This window comes from Miniopterus schreibersii, assembly GCF_964146895.1.
Source record: "Miniopterus schreibersii genome assembly, chromosome: 13".
NCBI classification, from domain to species: Eukaryota; Metazoa; Chordata; class Mammalia; order Chiroptera; family Miniopteridae; genus Miniopterus; species Miniopterus schreibersii.
Window position 1 is genome coordinate 27,098,987 of NC_138113.1, and position 17,284 is coordinate 27,116,270.

Below are 17,284 nucleotides of genomic sequence, written 5' to 3' on the forward strand. Positions count from 1 at the left end.
TCAACTACAGTGAGCTTCCTCCCCCCCAAAAAACAATTTCCCTGCAGACTGACAATAGAAGAACAGTGGGGGGAAAATTAGAAACAACAGGATGAAAAGGCCTCGTGTGTGTTCATGAACTTCAGTGACACTTTTATTTCCAAGAAAGAAGGAAGGGCAGACAATTAGTTACCATTATGCAATTTCCTGGTACTCTTTTATTATGCTAATAAATATATCCCCTCTGACAAACTAGATAGTGTATTAGAGCCTGTGATGAAAGCTCTTAAGTGTGGATTTCCTTTTCCTTAGGGAACCAGATTTCACATTTATTGTTCCTGTTATTGTTCCTTCGAGCAAAAATGTGAGTTTATATTAGAAGAGAAATCCAAAGGGAAGCTTACTTTCCTCCAGGACTTTTTAATTTAAAACACACACACACACCCCTATATGGGTCCTACTATGGGTTAGAATTTATGGTGCAAGATGCTTTGTGTGTGTTATAGCAACATATGGCCACGATAATTTATGGGATCAATATTAAATATCGATTAGGAAACAAAGACAGTTATATTCTGATGTTCAACACACCCAAATTTTTAAAACTACAATATGCATTTAAAATCTGTTTCAATATGAAGAAAATAAAAAATAAGGCTCCTGCAGAGTTTAGCATGCTTTAAAACTTCCCAAGTTCTTTGATCTCCACCACCTCATTAAATCTTTATGATGACTGTTTGAAGGAAGAAAACTAAGTAAGATTATATCTACTTTGCATATGAGCAAATTAAGAGGTTCAATGACTTCTTAAAGTTATAGAGTCAAGTGGTAGATCTGGAACTAAAAGCACTCCTCTTGATGCCCTGTGCAAAATGGGACAGGAAAGTCACTTTATGGTAAATGTTTATTACAACTTATAAATGCATACAGTATGCATTTATTTCCCTTTCTTTTTTATTTAAGATAATAGATGTTTGCTGTAAAAATGTAATAATATAGGGGAATATGATTAAGAAAAAAATGATTCTCCTAACCAAAGGTAATTATTATTATCTTTTTTGGAGATAATTATTTCAGATCAATATAATAATATAACATTATAATATATATAATATAAAATATAATATAATAAATATAATATTAGAATAGTATGTAGCACAATGTAATATAAATGGTATACAATAATACAAATGTTATGTTATGACATAAATGTTAAAATATAGTATATTATAATATAATATGCTGTTATGTAGATCTGAATTTGAACCTCAATTTTATCTCTTAATGTGCAGGTGGTAAAATTATTTACTCTCTGAATTTAACTTTACTCATCTATAAATGAAAATAATAAAAAAAAAAGTACCTATTTGAGGTGTGGATTAATTGCTATAGTATATGTAAAACACTCAGCAGAGTCCCTAGCTCTGAGCAAATATTTAATAAATGTTAGTAGTCACTTTTCTTTGTATTATTATTATTCACATGCATATATGTTAAATATATCTATGAAATTTTTATAAACAAAAAATTATTTTGCTGGTACTCAGAAATTTGCTGAATCCCCCCTCCCCCCAATATGCATACCTGTCTCTACACGTTCAGCTATTTCATGAAAATAAGTTCTGATTAGAGGGATTAATTTGTGAAAAAGAAACAATGGCAAAGGAGGTGATTCATCTAGAAAATGGTATATTTCCAAATTAGCCAAATTGTAGAGGAAAAGAACAATTGATTCAATGGTATATTAGGCATATCAGTTGAGAACATTTAGTTACAAGAAATAGAAAATGTTAACTCATGTAGGGTAAACAACAAAAGGATTTTCATCTCAGGATTAATATTATCAATACTTCCACTTTATTTCATTATTATATTGTCATAAACAGTAGATCAACTCACTTATTCTATTTCTCTAATGCCTTTAAGATGACTACAGCCATTCTGGTTATCACATTCAGAACCACTAGTCTAATGAAAAAGAGAGATCTTTCTGTATCTTCTTTCATTGTCACAGAAAAAGATGGATATAGTGAGATGAAGAGCAAGACATTCAAGAGAGAGAGAGTGAAAAAAGAGAGAGAGAGAGAGAGGGAAAGGAGGTAAGAGCTTGAGAGGAGAGACGAAGAGACAGGTAACCTCTTAGGCATTGGCCCTTCCTGCAATATTTTCTACAAAGAATCAGGAAGCAGAAGGTCTGTGATAAAAGCCAAGCATGTGAGAATGAGCCCACTAAAGTGACCATGGTCTAATGGAGAGCCTAGAATATGATTAATTATATAATTTTTTTCTCTTGGAGGTAAGGTGTTGTAAAGGGGGTTCACAAAAATGAAAGATTCCTATTGCAGTTAAGGTATTATCTTCTAAATAATCCCCCTACTTTAAAATTCTTAACACAATGTTCTAAGGCACCAAGGCTATAATTATTCAGGATCGGGATGCTTCTGTTTGGGGAAGAGATGAGAGCACATTAGAGGAGTTCTTCCACATCTAATGGCTATTCTCATAATAGTAATTTGTTTTCTTTTGGGCCCACATATACTGACAGTTCAGCTCTTCACACAAGGCTTTGAAATAGGCCTTAATCATGTTATTTAAGTGCAGTGGAGAAATTTTAAAAACTGTCATTCTAGTCCCCATCTCAAATTAAATTTACCCATGTTATTCAACAGCTCACTAGATGTAATCAAATGAGTAGATATCTCCATATCTAATATAAGGAAGAATGTTCCATATTTTCTTTCCTCACAAATGCTGAAGTCCTGAGAAGTTGAGTTGCAAATGTCTACTAGTCCACCCTCAATTTCTTATTGACTTCAGCTCAGTCAGAAGGATCTCACTCAAATTACTGGTAGAGTCACTTTCAGCAGCTATACACTAGACTGTTTACCACTAGTACTGTGTATTAATTTTCTAGGGCTGTCATAACACGATACAATAGACTGGTGCCTTAAACAACAGAAATTTATTTTCTCATAGTTCTAGAGGATAGAAGTCCAAGACCAATGTGTGGGCATGTTTTGTTCTTCTGACCCCTCTCTTCCGGGCATGTAGATAGACGGCTTCACTCTTGCTGTATCATCACATAGCCTTTTCTCTATGGGTGAGAATCCCTGATGTCTTTCTTTGTCCCTGTTTCCTCATCTTAGGTGGATGCCAGTCAGATTGGATTAGGGCCCACCCATTGACTTTATTTAACCTTAATTATCTCTTTAAATAAAAGTCCTATCACAAAAGACTACTACTCTGCCATAAAAGGAAGAAAATTTTACACTTTGTGAAAACATGATGGACCTGGAGAGCTTTGTGCTAAGTAAAATAAGTTAGTCAGAGAAAGACAAGTACCACATGATTTCACTCATATGTGGAACTTAATAAACAAACTGAACTACCAGGCAAAACAGAGACAGACTCATAGAGAGCAGGCAGACAGCTCTGGTGTGTGTGTGTGTTTGGGGGGGGTGGCAGGGGTGTGTAGGGATTGAGAAAAAAGAAAAAAAAAGAGAATTTATGGACATGGACAACAGTGTGGTGATGGGGGGAGGGGCTGGGTGGAGGTGGAAAAGGGCATAGAGGGGATAAAATGGTGATGGGGAAACAATGAAATGGAAATAAATAATTACTCAAATAAAATAAAATAAAAGCCCTGTCTCCAAATACAGTCACATTCTGAGGTACTGAACATTGGGACTTCAACATATGATTTTGGGGGGTAGACTATTTCAGACTGTAATGGATGGATATAGCTTTTCCATTAAATGTGGAATTTTACAAATCTTAACAAACTAGACTAACTCTTCTCACACAAGCAAATATGGTATTTCCCAAATTCTGTCTGTTGCCAAATATCCTCCAAGCACTTCAAACTGAGGTTTGAAAATTAGTCAATTCTAGGAGACTTCAGTTTGTCTTCTAAGAAATGTGGATTTAAGATCTTTAGCTCTGGGGTTTTGGTTTCCCTAACACAGTTATTTAAATTCTTTCTCATTATGTTTCAATGTAATAAGAGACATAAAGTCCTAGATATCCGCTCTTGCTCAAAGCATCAATTATTTAAGACTGTCACTTCTCACTTTTCTGACAAGAACATATCTATGACAAAAATAGTCAACCATCAATTCAATATTTAATCCAGGTTTATACTTGATTTATTAGGACTCTGCCCTCCTCCTCCCCTCCCTTTTGTTTATCCCCCCTTCTTTATACCCTTGTTTAGGTTAAAGCTATTCATTCATAGATATTTTAGTGTCATAGCCCTTATGGCTTCCCCAACTAAAATCCTTGTCATTGTAAATTTTTCCTAGGATTGCATGAAGGATCTACACTAACCTCATCTCAGACATTTACATGTTTTTACCATTTTTTGTATCCTAGTCTTCAAATTGGTCTTATTGTTGATTAACTACCTGCAGATTTTAGATATTTCAGATTTCAGATTTTCTCCATTGCTTCCTAAATTGAGGCTGTTTCTGAAGGAGTCATTGAAGTAGATCTCCTCATCTTCAATTTTCCATCTTCTAGGCCTCTGACTAACCTGCCAAGTCATTTGACACTGCCCATATGACCACTTTTATTTTCATCCAAATTAGAGAGCTAGTGTACCAAGTACTTTCCACCGATTGGGAGGCTTGGCCCTCACCACTGTCTTTCAGGAGCACCATTGAGTGGGAGCAGAGTGTAACAGGGGAACATGTTAGACTTACATACCTCTGTCAGATTACTTCACCCATGATCCAAGCTTGGTATTTTCCTTTTTCTGTTAGCTTGGGACTGCAAGGTGTGAGCGATTAGGGAGGTACTAGCGCAACATCAATGGGTGACATGGGGGTTTGGGCTACTTTCTTGAGCAGCTCACTTCTGATTCTGCTCATGCCTCATCCTTGGTGTTCCACTTCCATCTTACGGATTGCTTCTGGGCATGACCATATTTATGACTTGGCTCAAAATTACTATCTCTGGTTGGAGGATCTCGTTTGATGCTCCATGACCAGGAGTTCTATTTCTACCTGGGCCAAGGTAGGTAAAATATTTTTGCTAAAGAAGCCTACAATTCTAAATTGTGATTCTATTTGTGGGCCTTGTTACTAAGTCTACATTACACAGATATTATAAAACAGTATCACAGACTACCACAATGTATACCCAAGTGGCAGGGCTGCTTGTATTATGGCATGAATCTACTGCCAGGTGGTCTCCTTCCTTGGGCCCCCAAAACTGGCAGCTTTCTTTGGCTTTCAGTAAATGTGTCAGAGCAATATTCTCAAGTGTGAAATATGCTGCCTCCATATACCCTGAAAAGGCCTAACAGATGATGTGCTTTCTCCTTACTGGTGGGAATTGGGAAATGTAATAATCTGTTTTTTACTATGGAGTGGATATCCTAGGAGGTCCTGAAAGTTTTACAGATATGGCAGACCACTTTCTGGAGCTCATCTTTCTTATCAAAACCTCTAATGTACTTTCCCCTTTTTGATCATATGGCTTGGTTGACATAATGTCTTCAATATAGTAGACCAATATGTCATTCTGTAAATTATCTAGATAATTTTCATCCTTTTGAATTCTATGTTAAGAAAGTATAGAAGCCCAAGAGCCAGAGCAGAAATATATATTTATTATTTTTCCCATATAAATGTGAATTACTTATGGTCCTCATTTTGATAGGTATGGAAAGGAGTATATTTACCAAATCAATAGCAATATACCAGGCACCTAAGGTTGTCTTCATATGATTTGGCAAATATATCTGGCATCTGAACAGCAGCAGTTGGGTCTATTATTTGTTTGGGGTTGAATAGAATAATATCACTTTCATGATCCAACTTATTTTTTACAAGCCTGATTGGTAAATTAAATGAGCATATTATTGTAAATACTACTTCTGTACCTTTCTCCTGGGATGTGATATGGTTTTTAGTTAAAATCTTGTTCAGGAGTAGAGAACAGTTTTAAGGAATTCCACTTTTACTATGCCCACATAATAGTTTTTGCTCCATAGGCCAAGGAACCAATGTGAAGATTCAACCAACCCACAAATTTGTTCATTTTAAATATATACTCAGGTACCTTGAAAATGACCCCTGGACCTAGTGAACCCAGTGAGAGTTGGACTTGAGCTTAGACTCCATTTATTACTTGGCCTCCATATTCCTCCATTCTGTCAAAGTTGCTATGATGATATCTTATATTTCCAAATACTAATCTCAGCTCAGACCCTGTGTCCAATGCTCCTCAAAACATCTTGGTACCCCTTTCTCTAGTGTATGGTATCTGAGTAAAAGTCCATATGACACTATGAAGAAGAGCAGAATTATTTTGAATACACTTCCCCTGTTTATGCAGGTCCTTCCTCCCCATCAATCAATGGATTTTGAGAGCCGGCTCATATCTGAAAACTGGCCAAGAGATCATGACTTTATTGGAGCAGCTGCTCTCAGCCTCCTGATTATCAATCATTGATTTATTCAGGATATAGAGATGGATCAATAGCTCTGTTGATTGTTCATCTATCTTGCCTTTAGAAATGCAGTATTCTATTAAATATTTCCATAGCTCTCTGCAAGTGAGGCCTGTCTGACTTCTGCTCTGACTTGCTTTTCAAAACAATAATTGCACCGATCTTGCTTCCAATAGCTAAGCACCACCAAGTGGCTTTTATTATTTTAAAATCCTAACATTTCCATTGTTATTAGGAAGCTATGTCTATATCCACATCACGTGCTTCAACCCTTCCTTACAGAGACAATCATCACTGAGCTTTTCAAAACTCCAGGCTTCTTGTTATCAAAGCTTTCATTATCGCTTTGATAAACATGGCACCGTCATGGTGCTTCCCCAAACAGTTGCCTGGTGAGATTCTAACCATTAATTACTATGTTCATTCTATCATGCCCAATTCTTTGAGAATTTTGATTCCCTCTTCATTGTTGTAACAGTATTTCTGGCATTTTTATCTCATTTAATGCAATGTATTGTCTTTTCTGAATATGCAAGAAGCAACAAAGCAGTGTATTCATTAGTATCATCCAGGATAGCACATAACAGTCCTTTCCAAGATGTTAAATATTGTATCTCAGGAGTGCAGTGTTCCTACATTGATTTAATATTCCATATTTAAATTTCTATTCTTTTACCTTTATCCAGCATCCTGAGGATCCAGTCCCATGTTTACACTACTGGTTTTTGCTGGCACATGTTGGCTGGGTCCTGCAGATCCTCCAACATATAGCAACTTTCTCCTTTAGAAGGCTCCGTATTTCCCTGGTCTGATGATTGTGACAACCCTGGTTATTAGCCTGATGGCCAGAAGGGGAAATGATAGCAGATCTTAAGAGGAAGGGAGAAGAGACATGCATTCTTTAAAGACAGGGGCCTCTGTATTATTTTTAAGCAAGTGGAGAAGGCTCTAGCCTTTCACAAGGAGGATTACCACTTCCACATCCCCAGAGGTTCGGGAGCATCTAATAATTAATGATTTGCAGCTGCATTATCTCAGACATTCCCTTTCAAAGTCTCAAGGTTTCGCTCCTTCTCAATCTAGGACCTAACCTTAGCATAGCAAACATGCCAGGATTCATAATTTTGTCTTTTCTGGAGCTCTGCTACTCATAATTATGTCCTGGGACTGATTCCTGCCCCACCCCAGCTGCAGGAGAGAGAATCTTTTTAAAAGCTGCAAGGAGCCCTTTTGACTTTCATACCTACACTTGTGTTGGTGATCAATTATATCAAGCCTTTCAGCGCTCCCCTCCACCCCCGCCCCCAACGCATCAATGATTCCATTTAATGCATATCTATCATTTCCCCCAAAGCTCTCTACAACTCTGATATACTTATCAGTGCATTTCCATCCTTTGGGATTCCATCGTAGTTCACTACTAGTGAACTTGCTCACATTGCATCACAAAGGTACACTAAGGGCAATCAGTGCTCCATCTGATACCAGAGACGACATCATTGCCAGCCTGCCAGTTAGTGATCTGAATCCAAAATCCCATTTATAGCTTTCTTCCTAGGACCACTTCTGGTACCAACTATTATGAATTTGGTTACTTGGAAAACAGGCTCATGGACTCTGATATTTGTGTGTGGGGGGGGGGCAGGTCGTTTTAGGGGCACGATCTAAGTAATAACATCTGTCAAAGATGCAGAGTAAAGAACTGGGTAGAAGTAGTAGTTGAACTGGGATGTAGTTGCCAAAGTGGCCTCAACTGATCTTACGCAGTCTTTCTGAGTGAAGTCGAGGGGCCAGGCCTCAGTATCCATAGCACAGTGAGTTACTGCACACAGGGTTTTGAAAGGAGCGTAACCTTGACTGAGGTAGCTTTCTTCCTCCTGGAGAGGGATTTGGCCATGAGCCCCCAGCAGCTAACTTTCTGGGCAGTTGGATAAGCGAGTGCCTTGGGCCTGAAGATGAATGTAGGTGGCCTAACATAATACGCACTACATTTTTATTGATGATAATAAAAAGAAACTAAAGGGAGTGATAAGAAGAAAGTTCAGTGATTTCTGATAAAGATGTTTAAGAGTTGCCAATTCTGTCTCAGAAAGGAATAAGCTGTGCTAAACTTTCCTCCTTGTTGCATTAAGTGGATGCACAACACAAAATTATGACCTTGATATCTTAAGGGTCACTTCCAGGAAGAAGGTAAAAGTAAAAATGACTGAGGAGATGATGGCATTCCTTTTTCATTAGAACAAGCATATGTTTGTCAGAGATACGTGTTGTGAGAGAAAACAGCACGGGTAAATTTATTACAGTTAGAGCTAATAAGTATTAGGAACAATATGGTATGGTTTATTGAATGCATTTTATAAAACAGGGAGTATATCCTTCAAATTTGAAAAATAAAAACTCAGGTCAATATAGGTTAAGTTACTTAACTATGGTCCGTCACGAAACAAGTTAGAGCTAACACGAAGATTAGTAACTTTGTTTTGTTAAATTCGAACTCTGTGTATGTGAATTTTTTTGTACGACACTCCTGAGTACAAAATAAAATATCTTCAAGTTTGAGCCTAAGGTAGCAATTATGAAAAACAAAGATAAAGAAGGCAGGAAACTGAACCTCCGGCCAGAGGCAAATGTCAAAATGAGTCATGGGAAGGGACCAGTTTGGGTGGAATGAGTTTGTTTAATTCAGTGGCCCCAATGTTCCAAATGTGGCTGCCAATGGTGAGAGGTACTGGGATGCAGAATTGTTAACGTGAAGTTCTATAGAGAAACCTCTGAAAGATTTCTGAAATTGGAGAATTTTTTTCAAGCTTGATCCTTTATCACAAGACTTTTGACAAATATTTCTGTTTATGAGCTGAAGTAAATTTAAACAGAAAACTTTACAGCTTTCTTTGTGATTACGCAGCAGCAATTTCAAGACTGTTTTCCTTGGGAATCTGGTTGGTAATTACTAAAACTCCAAAGCTAATTATGTTGTTATGCTAGTGGGACTACAGCTATGGATGAGAAATCTTTTCCATTAACAGGCCCAATTTGTAGGCACTAGAAATTCCTCTTCTACCTTAAACCTTCCTCCTCTCCTTCCCGCCCCCCAGGGGTGGATGGAAACAGCTTCAACTGATATGTTCCTTTAGAGAAGGAGATTTTGTTTAAAAAATGTTTAGTCAGAAAGGAAAAAAATCCTATTTTTAAAGATCATGCAATCCAACTATATCCATGTCATTTGAGAGACTCTGAAAACATAAGATGCTATATTTTAATGGCAAACTGGTTTTGAAGTGGACTGAGACCTCATTAACGAGGCAGAGCTAAATAGATTATAAATAAGTCATATGAAATAAATAATGCTAGACTACACTGTCAGGAAGAGCTAATATCTGATACCTCACATGAGTAGGATGCTGTTTCTACAAGCTGTTAACTGTGTAGTGAGGTGTGAGGCTTTAAGTCTATAAGAATATAAATATATCTGGACAAGCAGTGCATCTAAGGCATCCTGCATTGGAGCAAAAGCAGCTGTGTATTTGAACAATACCACATTCAGGTAAACAAAAGACCAAGTGGTTTAAGTACAATGTCATAAACAAATAAATAAGCATTTATTTGAATGAGATATTAAGCTGTTTTATTTTTTATGAGTTGTTCTCTTCTAAGACACTAAGGGGAACTTAAAACATCCAAGGCAACAAAGAATGTAACAAAAATTGTAAATGGCCAAATGTCAAGACCTGCTAAATTGAAGCTGACACAGCAAAAGCACTGTTGCTATATTTTTGTATCTTCATGGAAACAGGACATAGTCTTATCTTTTGGAAAATGAGAATACATTCTAATCGTGCCTCCTGGGCACACTTGTTTTGTCACCTTGGGTAAGGTTCCTAATATTTCACTACTTCTTAGTTTCTCCATTTAAAACAGAGCAGAATATGCTATCATATTGGTGATAGAAAAAAAAAACAACTTCCTGTCATAGTTAGAAATATTTGCAGTCCAAAATTATTAAAAAATAAAATATGATTTAATTTGCAACACTGGTAAATCTCTGATAACAGCATAATCCTTAACAGTAAAATTTTACAGCAAAATAGTCTTAAGGTATGATTCCCTTAAATATGTCTGTAAAATATATATTTTGGTGGACTGTGCTATGCTGTGTAAACCCTAAAGTTTTTGTTAGTGAAATTTAGAACAGGCATTGATTCCAATCTTGCATCTACTATGTACCAAGCTGTTGACTTTGCATAAAATATTTCAGTTCTTAATATTTCAGCTCTTAACCTCTCTGAATTTTAGTAGCTTTACCTATAAATTAAGAATAATAACACCAATTTTGCGGAGTTGTAAAGAATTGAACAACATAAGCCAAGTACTTATCACAAGTAGAAAATGCTTTAATTCACTTTCTGTAATTTCCACATTCAATTCCACAGGAAAACTAAATTATTACATTGGTTCTAATATTTTCTTAAAAATTAAGGTAAACTGCAATCCTCCTCCTCCTAGAGTTTTCAATCTTTCTTTCCCTACCCAACACCCTAAACAACAAACAGCAACAGCAACAACTAATCTGAATCAATCCTGGCTATTTCTGAATGCGATCTTGTTTGCATGTTGTGAAGTAAAATTGCTCCTGAAGAAGACAATCATCTCAGGTAGTTTCTGTTGATATTATTATGCAAATTAGTTATTTTAATGAGAAAGTAACTTATTGTTTCACATCTTAGGCCCTTAATAAAAACATGTTGATTATCTGATTAACCCAGTCAAGCAAAATATGATCTGATTGGCTGGATTCCAACCACGTTTATATGTTGTGACAAAGTCAGAACTTAAAATAAATATTTCCATTAGCATGGTGACGTTTGAGCTCACACTGATTACATGTCATTGATAAGGCACTGATTATTATAGTGGCTTTATGACCATTCAAGTTTTGGAAAGAGACTAAAATATTTTTAAAAATAATGGTCAAAGTTCAGAGTTTTGGACGCTGAATGAATATGGTACACTAATTCTCAGCTGTTATCCTAATTTGTTTATATTTACTGTATTCAATTGAGTGAGCACCCTTAGAACATCCATGAAGTACTTCAAGGGTCCATCTCCCTAATGTGACACTGAAGCTATAGATGTTGAGACTTTCAAATAATCCATGGTTTTATTATGTAAGCTTTATGAAACTTGATGAATTATAAAAATGTAGTTAATGCATTTCTTTTCACCAGAATTACATAGCTAACACCATCACTGAAATTATAGTTCTAGATTACTCTAAAATTTAGTTCTGTGTTATTTCAGAACGTTGAACTGCTTTCCATGAACTCCTAGGCAAACTAGGAAAAATGTCTAGGAGTTGGTATTCGTTGTTTGTTTCTTTCCTTTTGACACTTTTGACACCAGGTTTAATTACGACATAAAATTTATTGAAAGTAGCTACATTAGAAAAAAAGCTCAGAGAGTGACTGGAGAATTAGACTCCCTTTGTGGCTCGTGGGAGTGAAGTTCTTGTGATATTTTCAAAACATGCACTTTCTAAGACTCACACAGGAGGATGGGATGTGGAAACAGGTTTCACTGGCGTGGACTTACATTTCTCAGAGTCCCAAGTCCCCTGCCCCCCAAGTGAGTCCTGGAGAAGGTGCAGCTGGGGTTCCAGCAGTGTCAGAGCTTCCCTTCCACGCGGCAGCCGGGGGCGGGTCAGGGTTCAGGCTAACTGAAGCCTGTTAGTCCATGTGTGGAGTCCCTCAGAGCAGCCTCCTGCCACAGGACAGCCAGGAGCCTGGCACGAGAGAGTGAGGAGAGAGAGAACTACCTCTGTTTGGAAGTTTAAATATTCAGGTTTCCCGCCCTTGCAGTGGCCTCGCCCATTCTGCTTGGCTTTCAGGTGTGACTGAGGGGCGGCCAGGTAGGCCCCTTTCCCCGTCCCTCAGACCTTACTGGGCATGCATTTAAACTGCCTTTTTCCAGCCCTTCCCCCATCGACCAGCGGGGAACAGACTTGGAGAATGTTAAAATGTGGCTTTTTGGTGAAGCTGTATAAATGTCATGCCTCTATCTGGTCTTTCCTTTCCTCCTTTCCTGTTAAACAATAACCAGGTTATCACAGCGGCATAACCTCTATTCCCACTTTGCTGAGAGTTTTTATCATAAATGGGTGCTGGGTTTTATCAAATGCTTTTTTTGCATCTATTGATATGATCATGTACCCATATACTTCTCAAACTATTCCAAAAAATTCAAGAGGAGGGAAGACTCCCAAACTCATTTACAAGGACAGCATTACTTAATTACAAAACCAGATAAAGACAGGACAAAGAAAGAAAATTATACACCAATATCCCTGATGAACACAGATGGTAAATTACTCAACAAAATATTAGCAAACCGAATCCAGCAATAGATTAAAAAGATCATACACCAAGATCAAGTGGGATTTGTCCCAGGGATGCAAGGTTGGTACAATATCCATAAAACAATAAACATGATACACCACATAGACAAAATGAAGCATTTTCCAGTATCTTTAAAATAGTTTTTAAAAATTATTTTATCTACTTTTATACTAATTTTCTGCAGAGGAAAATCACCCAAACACCACATGCTGCCATAACCAGACATGGAGTACTAGAAGAATATTTTTACATGTAGTCAATATGCTACACCTAGAGGAAATATTCTATAGGGCCCATAGATTTGATGTTCATTATTACATATAAACAGTCCTATCATGGCTTTAAGATTTTAAAACAAGAACATAATTAAGAAATTAGAATGTTTAGTCCAAGATAGTAAATAAAAAATTTACATTGGATTTATGTTAAATATTCTCCCTTCCCCTCCCCCTGTTCCTTCCCTATCCCAACTCAGTCCTACTTCAGGTTGCATAAAAGCATAGCTTAGTTGGTTTCTCCAGCATTAAAAGAAACTTTTTTCTCTAGCACCAGAGTCCATTTTAAATCCCTGAAGAATGATGGGGGTAGAGGGGAACAGAAAAAATTAAGAAGAAAAAAAAGAAATGTCTTTCTTGAATCAGTGCAATTGTAAGTTGGCTCTGTGCTTTCTGGAGCTGGCAGGAGTTTCAAGATTCGTTAAAAGATCCTATTACCAAAGATTGTTCACCTAATCTCCTTGTATGATGAAAAATGTAAATTTTTTATCTAGTAGGCTATTTTTGTTCCCCTTCCGTTTTTGCTTATCTGACAGTCGGCCCTACTCAGATACTACTGAGGTTCCTACTCTCTGGCAGAAGTCCTTTTGGACAGGACTTCAGCTAGCTCCAGGCTACCTCCCTCCTGCAGGCCTCACCCTCAGGGCAAAGGGAATATTTGCATACTCCACGCTCTAACACAGCTTGGGAGCCCTGGCCTCTCCCAGTGTAGACATATTTTCTGTGCTGCACAGCTGCGTTAGTTTCTCAGGCATGAGTCAGGCACCAGCCTATGATTTCCATGTGTCTGAAACACTGAGGCGGCTTTCGCTTAATTGGGCTGAGGGGGTCTAAGAGTTGAGACACTGACGAGCAACAATTTCCTTTGCAAATTGTGTATATGGAGATCTCACTCTGAAACTCCACCTACTGTGTACCTTATCTTGGTGTCCTGGTCGAAATGTCAGCTTTAACATCTTATGTAATTAGGTATAGTTCAGTGATTTTCCATTAGGACCAGCTTACCTGGAACACTAGAGCATTCTGCCTCAGGGGTGGGAAAAATCTTATGCTAACTTTTTATCTTTTTGAAAAAATTGATCTTTCAGAAGAAGCATGTGTTACACAAACTACAAACTATAAAAAGGACATTGAATATGAGGTTTGGAGCAAGCAAAAAAGCTTAAAATTCAGAAGCAAATAAATTAAGATCTAGAGGATCAGATAAAATTGGATTTTTATGCTGCTTCTGAGAAGCAGTGTACAGCAATATTTAAGAATGGAAACTATTATTATAACATTTTCATTTTCTGCTTCAGCATTTACTAGTATGTTATCTAGAACTCTAAGTCTCACTTTTCTCATCAATAAAATTATGTAATGATAGAAGCTACCTTATAAACAACACAATATGGTTATACTAATTGAAACCATGTAACACTTTCAAGCATATTTGAGCTCTCAATAAATCTTGACTTTTACTAATATTATTATATCTATATTTTTAATTTCCAGTTAGACACCATAGAAATACCAAGAGACAATTTAGTTAGTAGATATTTTCAGCAACATTAATGTATGATCACAGTCTTGGACTAATTCATTATCACAAATATTCAGATCAAAGGTTATTAAGTTAGAGTCAGGCTTTCTGGTTTGCTGGAAAGCTCTAAGTAGAGACTTTGTCCATGGACTTCTGGGCATAGATACTGATTTCTCTCCTAGATATATGGTAACTCTGCTAATACTGAATTTGGCTCAAGAACAAGGCAGGCCTCAGATAAACAAATATTTGCTATTCTTCTTTAATAATTATGTAAGCTCTGGGCTGCAAACGAGTTTCACTTTAGATTTGGCAAGACCCTCTCTTGCTCTAACTGTGTAGCCATTTCCCACCCATTAAGGACTCTAGGGATCAAAGAGTGATGCACCAGAAAGTGCTGCTCTACATGTCTTATTGATTTTGTAAGGTTGTGTATCTTTAAGTAATTAATTATAATAAGAACGTAAACTAATCTTACTGTGTGTGTGTGTATGTTTGCATGTGTGTACATGTGTGTGCTCTTTCCTCACTAACACATAACCCATCTGAAATAATGCACATTGTTGTTTCCTAGCTATCCAATGATAAAATTTATATCATTAAAATATGTGAAACTGCTGTCCAACAACTCAGTTGGCAGTAATCTAATGCTCCCAGTAGTCTCTGTAGAATCTGTAAATGTACATCTCCAAATGTAAATGTTTATGTATATGAATATTTATGTATATATTTATGAGCCTTTATGAATTTGGTCAAAGCATTCTATTTTTCTGTTTTCCAGAAAATTGTAGGTATAAGTTGAGTTTTTTAGATTTTTGTTAAAAATCTTTCAAAGCTCTACCTTCATCTGCGAATTGCTTACTGCCACAATCATTATATATTTACTCATGTTATGATATCTCATTGTACAGATGGAATAGGAATAGTAATTCTAAATTTATGAGCAAACTAAATAGTTGGCAACAAACACTCTAAAGCAAAGTCAAACACCCAAGTTGACAGATAGGTGAGAACTCAAGGGAAGTTAATGGATATACTTTTGTTGAAACACAAACTCAGTATAGTATTTGTTAGTAAATATACCACATCTGCGAAGGGAAGTTGCCAATTAGTAAATTTTACTCCTTTTGCATGAACAAGAAATCTGTGAAGTTTTCAATTTGGAAAATTTATAAAGGAATAAAATTCATAAAAGAGATAAATGCTGATATCACTGATGTTAATGTAACTAATATTTTCTCAAAGAATTGTAGTAAAAATGAATGCTCATTAAAATACCTCAGACATTATACATAATATGCACTACACATTTATATATATACAGGGTAGGTAAAAGTAGATTTAGAATTGTTCATATGGAAAATAATACAATAATAAATAAATAACAATACAAGAATAAACTGTTTTGCATGCTCACAACTGGAAACCTATGTTTGCCCCATCCTGAATGTGTGTGTGGTTATGGGTCTGCGTTTATGTAGGCTCTAACGATAGCTTGGACTAAAGCAAACATACAAATATAAAGGTTAGTCTAATCCCTCTCTCCCTTCTTCCCTGTCTTCCTTTTTACTTTAGTCCTTTAAAGTCTTACCAAGTTTATTGGCCCTCCCCCAAAAAGCTACCTCTGAGCACCAGAGTTCACATAAAGTGTAGAAGTCCAAATAAAAAGGATTTCAAAATTATTGTTAAAAATATTTGAGTCATGCTCCTATCGCTTATTATCTGGGTGACATAAAAATAATTACTAAACCTCCACAAACCTTCATTCCTCAAAAAAAAATTGGGATAAAATTACATACTTATATGTTTTCATGGTAATTATATGGGAAATATATGAAAACCCCATGGATCAATGCCTGGGGCATATAAAGAGCTTAATAACTGGCAATTTTTACTGTTGGTATTAACCCTAAAAATACCACATCAGTGCCAAATTATCCTGAGCTTTATGTTTCTTTTTTTTTTCTTTCATCTGATTCATAAAAGTTCTGTACATCTTTTCATTACTCCTATGGATAAGCACACTAATAGGCAGAGAGATTAATCTGGTTAAAGAAAGTCAAATATTTTGAATACTGAAGGGATCATAAAGATTATTCAGTTTCTCTAATCTTCAGGTGGTATGGGTGAGTTAGATTCAAGTGGCTTGCTCAAAATCACCAATTTATTTTTGAAATGCCAAAAACAAAATTCTAGGTTTTCTGTCCCTTGGCCATTACTATATCTACTATTATTCATTACTTTATATCAGGTATAAACATATACAAAGATAGATACATACCTATATATTTTTATGATTATAATTTAAGTTGCAAAATATTTTCTCTACAACTGTATCTGCCTCAAAGAAATTCAAACACATCTTAATTACATTTTCTATTTATTCTAGAAATTCAAAACTGTCTACTTCTCACCCAGACTTTCTCTGGCCATATCAAGGACAGGGGATCAGGTGATTTTACATATGGTTCCTTTGTCATCATTATTCATATCCCGCCTTCTCACTCTCTGCAGTGGGGGACGGTTGATCTGATTGGAGGGGAGGGGAGAAATTTACCATCTGCTCAGATTTCTTACCCAAAAAGAGGTAGAAGCCTTTCCTCTTTCCTCTGGTTTTAGTTATCATTAATTTTTACTCAGTGTCTGTTTTTTTGTTTTGTTT